This window comes from Phaethon aethereus (assembly GCF_964289735.1).
Source record: "Phaethon aethereus genome assembly, chromosome: 1".
Taxonomy (NCBI): Eukaryota; Metazoa; Chordata; class Aves; order Phaethontiformes; family Phaethontidae; genus Phaethon; species Phaethon aethereus.
In genome coordinates this window covers 61,644,357-61,653,094 of record NC_138575.1, presented here as the reverse complement: position 1 = coordinate 61,653,094, position 8,738 = coordinate 61,644,357, and positions in this window count along the sequence as shown.

The window sequence follows — 8,738 nt, the reverse complement described above, 5'->3', positions numbered from 1 at the left end:
TTCTTTGTGTGTATGCCAGTGTAACTCCACTTACTCTGGTAGAAATAATACTAATTTATACCAGTGTAAGTCATGGAAATTCGTATTTTTGCTTTTCAGCACAGATGCTAGACAACAGCTTTCATAGCCTGTTTCCTTTCCTGCTTTACTCTTAATTTTTTCTGCAGGTGCATTTGCTCTGATTTTTCTACATTTACTTCAGATTTCCTTAGTGTCAGTGAGAAGGCAGCCAGGCCTCCGGTGCCCACATCCAGTACCGGTTCCTCAGAGTGGATGTTTTTCCCTAGTACGTATCCCATTCCTGGTGCTGAGGATTGCCCTGTTGCCTTCACCGGCATTTCCCTCCTGCCCCCATCACAGCCACCACCATTGCAGCCGGGAAGGGCTGCACCCTCCAGTAGTTCATTAATGCCACTTGTTAATTGTCCAGAGACTGGAGACAGAGGGGTCCGGCTCCATGTGCTTGAGGCATCCCTTCTCTTCCTTGCGGGTTGGCTGGACAATGTAATTTTCCCTGGAGAAAATTGCTTGCGGTTAATAACACAGGCCATGTCAATAAAACTAGGTAGAAAATAAGTGTGCAAGTAGCAGGCAGCATTATAGAACATCAGGGCCAACGAAAAGGGCTTAATATTTAGCGGTCAGGAGAGCACACCAGAATGAAGATAATCTTAACTCTCCCTCTGATGCACTTAGCAAAAAGCACACATCTCTGCCTCTTTCGCTGCCAGACTTTGTCGCACTAGACTTAACCTTGCGCTGAAAGCCACCGAAAGCAATTCCCTGTTTCCTTAAGTTTTGCATTCCTGAAAATCAGTGGCAGAATAGGCGAACGGGTTTGAGCTCTTGACTTCATACAGGCTACTGAAAAGAGACCAAGGCAGAAAAGGCTGCCTAAGCATCACACCGAGGGTGTGGTAGGAGAGGTTAAAGTACAGGCTGCCTGTCCTCTCACCGGCTGATGTCATTTCCCCTGACAGCTTGAGCATTAGCCCTCTCGTCGGTTGAAAAATGAGTCCCCGAGGAGCCTAAATTAAAGACGCCTGTACAAAAGCCCAGGGCCTGACCTCTCGCAGCTGCGCCGGGGCTAATACCGATTCATTGTGCTTCTCCATCCAAGGGCAGCACACGGGGGCAGGGGAGGGATACGGAGGCATTTTGGAATCCTCGTTAGCTCATTCATAGACACCTGGTGTCCCGCCTCCTCCTCCTCACGCTTCGGTGCATCCCACCCCTATTGTGTAGAAAATTCATGTCTTTAGAGATCTGAGCTGCTTGGGCTGGGCAAAGACCGAAATTAAATCTGCAGCTGCCCAGGAAGAGGCTTTCTCCGTCGGGGGTTGTTATCGAGGATCTCCGATGAGCGAGTGGTGCGGGGAACTCCCTTCACCTCTGTCACTTCCAGTTACAGGTTTGGACGGATGCGTCTGCACATATTTTTCTTCCTTCACATAAATAACTTGGGCCACTCTTTAGCTGATGTGGACTGTCATGCCTCCGCTGACCCAGTTTAGCTCCGGAGCTTTATGAGAGGTATGTGACCCGCTGCGCTCACCACGTTTGGCTGGACCACACTCAAACCGTTTGCAGGCTGCAGGAAACGCTTAGTGTCACAAGGCGGTGAGGCCAAAATACCCTCATGGCAGCTCCTTCACCCTCAGTGAAGTTGCATCAAGGGTAAATTTGAACCGACAAGGGCCAGCTCCTATTCTCAGTTACCCCAGAGAGAGCCTGGAATTGCATCATTTGCATCCAAGGAGTTATTTTGGATCTACATGGGCACAAGCATGAGCAGACTCTGGCACTGAGTTTGAAGGAGCGAAACAAAGAGAGGTTTACATCAAAAAGACACAGCAGCAGGTGGCACATATAGGCTATATAGTCCCAAGTTTTCAAAGGAAAAGAAACATAAAGTTAATAGAAAACCTTTGTGGCTACTAAATATGTTTTATTCTTGAATCCCCTGTGGAACCAGTCAGACCCTTGGCTTATAAAAATAGATGCAACAGGTGTTAGTTTGGAGACTTTTGTGCCTCATGTTAAAGGCACTAATGAGAAGTTTATGGTCAGTGAAACCTGGAGGAGAAAGCGGGATTACAGTGGAAAAAATTCTGTCCCATTACATTAGAGATCATCTGGAGCAATGCCATTGACCAGGGGAATTTAAATCTACATCTCAAAAGCTTTGCATATCTGATCACCATTCCTACTATCACTAATCTAAATAACCTCATGCTGGTAACCTGATCTATTTAGTTGGTGGCTGTTCCTTCTGTTCTCTACATCTAACTCATTTCTTTCAAGGTGATGCTGAGTATGAGTGTTGTTATCTGATTTTCTCTTGATTTCCTTCTTCACTCAGATGTGTTTCCTGTGTTTTCTTTGGACACATCAACTAAATTGCAACTTTTTTTAAGACAGCCAAAGACAAGTTGCCTCCTAGGGACTGACACTAGCCAAGCTACAGCATAGGGGTGTGAACATTATGCAAATAGCAAGATATGGAGCTGAGAGTGGGATTTTCACAGCTGCCTGGGGAACTGGATGACTGAATCCCATTAGGGTTGCAGCGAGGTTTGGCAACCTTGCTCTTCCTGGCTGCCTTTGAAGAAGACTCAGCACAAAGCTGAAGTCTAAATCTTGCATGAAGCAAGACGCGCTGTTACTCCCACAGGACTGAGTACTGCTCATTGCTATTGCAGTGGCTGAGCTGGAGGCTGTGGAAGGATCCCCAGGCACAACTCCCATTATCCTTTATAAGGATATAAGGAAATATAAGGAGAATTTCAAGCACTGTCAGAAGATATTATCAGAGTATTCAAGATCTGTCCAAATCTGTACATGCAAATCAGCTAGAAAGATAACTGCAATATATCCCTGTATTTGGGAAGACTTGTACATGTGTATAATTATACTATATTTGTAAAAAGTGATCAGTGTTCTTCTTCAGCGATCCACGCGCACTTTAGCAAATGGTGTGTGAATTACTCATGTGATCTCTTCAATCGCCACAGAAAGCCTGGTCAGCAGCAGCCAGCCCCGCTACGCGTCGTCAGGGCAGCAAATGGGAAATTCTGCCCCAGTTTGAGAATAGCATGGGATTTAGGGCAGCAAGAGGCAGTTAATCAACATGTTTCGCCCAGAGTTGGGCACCACCAGACCTGTTCTACACAACAGCTTAAGTAATGCAAGTTCTTGACTGATTATGGGATTGTTTTAACTTTAAAGTACATTTACTTTGCCAGAGTGATGAGAAGGGGCTCTCATGTCTCAATAAACCAAGCTGCAGAATTAGGGGCTCCAGTATTACCCCTCGTCCTCAGGGCACTGCAGTCTCCCTTTGCCCTCTGCTGACGGAGCAGTGCCCGAGGGTGACCAGGCACCGAGGAAGCTCTACAGCCTGCTGAACCCGGGTGCTCTGGGAAGGGCTCCCACACAGCTGCTTACTCACATTTGGGCATTTAGCATCATTAGAGCATCGTAACAATGTGCTGTTTTCCTCTTGTTGGTAAGTATGCAAGAGTTTCTTTGATAAGTAAAAAAAACTACTTTTAAATGGTTTCATTTTGACCTTGAAAAGAGTAAACTGAGTTGAATTGCCTTAAAATAGAGTGTTTGTCTGTAACAAATACTCCTAATGAAAGGAGCAGGAGAAGGCAGGGAAAGAACAGACAGACCCCACAGTTTCCTCCAAGGTAGAGCAATATTGTGGTGGAAGCATAGGAAGCTGTAAGATGCTCCACAACATCAGGACTCATTTTAAAGAAAGCAGTTGTTTTGAATAAACCTACTGGTAGAATCTGCATTAGAGATCTGCCAAAACACCCAACCTTTTTCCTTGATAACTGTGAAGGAGACTCAAAAATATAGCCAGCCGGAGGTTTCATTGTCAGAAATGTGCATATAATGTCTAAGATCAAAATGTACAAGAGGAATTTCAGCCACACCTTAAATGTTGTCATTATTTTTGAAAGCAGGTTAATTGGTGGTCTTTCACTTGGTGGTCTTTCACTGCAGTTAGGATCTTTCCCCAGAGGGAATTTTCCTTAGCTGCAAGGACTCACTGTGCTTTTCTGTACTGGAAGAAACGTGGGAAAAGGATCTCTCCTGCGGTAAAAGCATTTCAGCGAGCGCATTGATGAGGAATGCCTGGGACTTAAATACAGGGAAACCCATAGCTGACAGCCTGGAACAGAGGGAGATGCAATAAGGCAACTTTTTTTAAAAAAAAAGGTAATTACAAACATGTGTAAAGCATAAGGCGAGAAAAAGAAAACAGGGAAAGAATGGCAAGGATTCTGTGGCAAAGTGACCGGTGGCGAGCTGTCATGCCCAAAGCCACAGGATGAGGCCAGCAGCATTTATTGCTCACTGGAAGTAATTTTTCAAGTCAAGGAGCAATACTTCTCCAACATAAACGAAAAATTCCAGTCAGCAGAGGGTAACTGAAGCCCTCTTAAAACAAAAGTATCATTGAAGAAGGACTAATAAATCACCTAGTCACTACGTTTTTTCATTTGGAGTGGAGAACTCCTCTCTCAAACCAGGTCCCTCTGTCAAGTCCATCCCCGCGGTATTAACAAAGCACTTCAGGATGCGTTTATCTTTACTCGGTATAAACCTCAGAGGGACGTAAGCACTTTGAATTGGGGTTGGGAGTTTTGACTCTGCTGGTGGGAGAGCAAGCTGCTAGTCTGAGCCCCCGAGCCCCCTCTGCCTGTATAAACCTGTAGTAAATCTCTGCTTCTGCTTCCTGGAGCAGGGGGAAGGAAAGGAGTTCCTCTGGGCTCCTCTGCTCAACGACATGCTAAGCCCCACTCCCGAGCACAGGCTTTTTTCCAAACGGTTTAGGCATGAATGAAGTTCAGGCTCACACTCAAAGATACCGTATAGCTGCACCCTCTGAAACTCCCTTCCCTTTTGCAGGCAATGGTATTGGGGTTGGATGGATTCACTGAAGAACGTGGTGGTGTACGTTCGCTTGTTGTTTCTTGATTCCCTTTCACAGAATCACAGAATCACAGAATCACTAAGGTTGGAAAGGACCTTCAAGATCATCAAGTCCAACCATTAATCCAGCACCACCATGTCCCCTAAACCATGTCCTGAAATGCCACATCCACATGTTTTTTGAACACTTCCAGAGATGGTGACTCCACCACCTCCCTGGGTGGCCTGTTCCAATGCTTGACCACCCTCTCGGTGAAGAAATTTTTCCTAATATCCAATCTAAACCTCCCCTGGCACAACTTGAGGCCATTTCCTCTCATCCTATCGCTAGTTAGTTGGGAGAAGAGACCAACACCCACCTCACCCCCTTTCAGGTAGTTGTAGAGAGCGATAAGGTCTCCCCTCAGCCTCCTTTCCTCCAGACTAAACAAGTCCAATTCCCTCAGCTGTTCCTCGTAAGACTTGTGCTCCAGATCCCTCACCAGCTTCCCTTTTGCAGGGATCAAGTGCAGTTCACTAGCCTCCGCCGTCATCCTGAGACAAATTTATCTCCAGATTTTGTCCAGGAAATGTTGAAATCAGGGCTCTATTAACCACCTGGCTGCTTCTAAATAGTTCAGACAAGAATACAAATGCTGAACTTCACTTGCTACAGTGCATCTTTTCTCAGTTTGCTTCTCTTTTGCCAATGCAAGAAAGCACACCCAGTCCTGAACTGGGATTGTTCAGTGAAGATTGTAAGCACTTAGATTTATTACATTGCCCTTGAGGATGAGGATAACTTTTTGTTACCGTGACATGAGAGAAATTGAAAGGAACGATAAACAGCACTCCAGAACCTCTTTTTAATAGATGAGTTGTTCTTTTTATAGTTCAAATACTTCCACAAACAGGGATTTAGCTTCGTGCAACCATTTGAAACAGCAGCTCTGTTACTGAATTAATTTTATAGGTAAAGTAGTAAATTATACCAGTTCTAATGAATGCAAAATAGCAAACCTAAGGAAACTGAAGAGCTTTGTGAAGGCAAATCAGGATCCGAACACAGGACAATGTAGTAGGACTCTTAGATAGATTAAGCCTTTACTCTACCTGTTTAAGGTTGGGGCAGACCTTCACAGGACAAGAACTGCATCACTGAACCGTGTTAAGCAGAGAGTCAGCACGCATACTGCAAGGGGCATGACCCTAAGACATTAATATTGGCACATACTTCTCTGCCAAAAGTATTTGCAGAGCTTCTACTACAACAGCAAGATTACATGTGAGTAGTGATCCCCCAAAGCCGGATGAACAAGTGAGTGAAATCTAAATGCAAGCCCTCACCCAACCCTTGGTGATTCCTGTGGACTTTGGTGAAAAGACACTAACTCCAGAGGGTTCAAACATGTGATTTCTGTCTTGCATTATGGAGCTGCCAGCACTTCTGGAGCACTTAGTTGCCATGCTTAAAAGTCCTTGATCTTCTCCTGTGACCTGAACCAAAAAATGTTTTTGAGGATTGTATTTAACAAATAATACCACTATCTATTGCAAACTGCATTATAAGTATTCCCTGTCCATGCTGAAACAAAGGACAGAAGAAATAGAAGATTCTTTGCCCTGGAAAAAGTTATAAACTAATAAAGCTCCCCAAATACTGGAAAATATGTAATGGTGCTGGAGACTGGAACGCAGTAGGTATTTATTCTATTCGGTCCTTCCTTGCAAATTTTGCTTTGTAACTGAATTCTTCACCTTCCCCTATTCCCTTTCCATGCGCAACTCATCCAGTGAGTATGGTGATCGACAGAGAAGGATCCGTCGATGTCCATGGGCCTCGGCTCACATCCCATGAAAGATGTGATCCCACAGGCAGGGGGAAGGTGCAGAAACACCTAGAAATTAACTTTATAAAAATGTAACAGGCACGGTGGTTGCCACCAGCCACGTGGACTGGTTGATCTCTCTCTGCTGTGTGCCACATTGCTTCAGCACACCTCGTCTTTGTCCCTCCGCTGTCTCTGGCTCATCAGCTCCTTTGGGCAGGTAGTCTCTTATGTGACTATGCAGCGGAGGGAGGGAACAGTGACACAAAGGACCAGTGTAGCCTGCACCCTCATTTCCTACAGCTCCACAGCTGCAATTTTCCCCCATCTTGTTACAGGATAACCCAAAAACGCGTGTGTGATAATACACTCCGAAGGTTTTAAGTTGTCTTGCCCCTGACTTAATCAAAGGAGGTTCCCCTCAACCCAAAGGAGGCCACAAGGAGTCACCCTGCTGTCTCTGCAGCTGCTGCGGCTCTAAAACCCCAGTGACTTAGGGAGGATGGTACAGGGCTTTCTCCAGTTGTGCCACTGACCTGCAGTCACTGGAAGGCTATGACGCTCTCCCGGGATGCTGTAATGCAGGTTGGTCACTGAACGCGTTCAAGTACAGAAGTATTTTTCATGGGTTACTATCACCTCAGTTAATTATCTGTAAGGACTCAGACTCCAGCAAATGTTAATTACCCTTCCATCTATCTCATGTTCACAAAAGCTTAGTAGGGCTATTTTTAGCAATACAAATATCTCCTTCCTGAATGGAAAAGCTGTTCTTTTTCTTTCATATCTTATTTTTAAATGTTAAACACATTAGGCAGAACTGAGGTTTTTGTCCTTTCTTAGAAACCATCCTAAGAAGGTGTAATACTTAATGAAGTTGCTAAGAACAATACCATCTTCAGACCTGAATGTATGATGTTAGAAACCTGGCATGCGGATGAGACAAAAATGATTGGAATGCGGTGCTTGAAGTCCACATTTAATCCTACAAAATATGCCATTGGAGAAAGGGGTTTGGTGCCCAGAGCATTATCGAGCAGACAGGTGCCTAAATAAGTCTTCTCATCCAGAGCCTGTTAGGATAGGGTTTGAACCCCTGGGTGACGGCGTTGTAAGGCATGACGTAAGAATAATATCTTCATTCGTTCAGGGCACTCCATCAGTCAATGTCCCTTCTGTTTCTAGCTCTGAGGGTTTGGATCTGATGCAATCTCTGAAGGCATCAGCTGAACGGGTACCAGCATAGCTGCTCTGCCTGAAATGCCAGGCAGGTGGAAAAAATAGCATTGAGAAAGCTGTCCCTCAGTTAGGTGTTTACTCTGGAGCTTAATGATGAGCATTGGCCTATCTATACTGCTAATGTTTGCAATCTTTTAATAAAAGATAGCTAGTAAATATGCCCTGAGGCCCCATAAGCCATATTTGTGTAAACCATAAACTGTACAAGCCTGTACTACCTCCTTTGATAATGTTCTTATGCTGCTGTGTCCAGATCCTGAGAAGGGGGCTTCAAAAGGAAAGGCTTGCTCAGTACGGGAAGATCTGTTAGCTATTAAGTACTCTGGTAAACAGCTCTGATGCACTTGAAGGAAAGGAGAGGATTTTTGGAGCTTTAGGTACTGGAAATCATTGCCGGGTATATTACACGTTTTCTGTGTGGCTTTGGGCAAAGTGCTTTGGCCTTGATTTTGCACCAGGAAAGGAAATGGGGGTGTAGCTACTGACTTCAGTGGGATCTGGATCAGGACCCATGTCTCTCCATAACTACTAAGTTTCCCATCTGATTGGAAATTTTCTTTAAGACCTCACTGTTTTCAATTTACAGGCTTCGAGCAGTCCGCAAAGGTCGCCCGAGCGAGGCTTCCCAGGCTGTGCGGGTCGGAGGTAGCCTGCTGCCCTCCCGGGCCTCTGGCTCCCGGGCAGATCCCCTTGCAGGTCGGATCCTGCTCCCTTGTGCAGAGCGTCTCGAGTTTCCAGGGC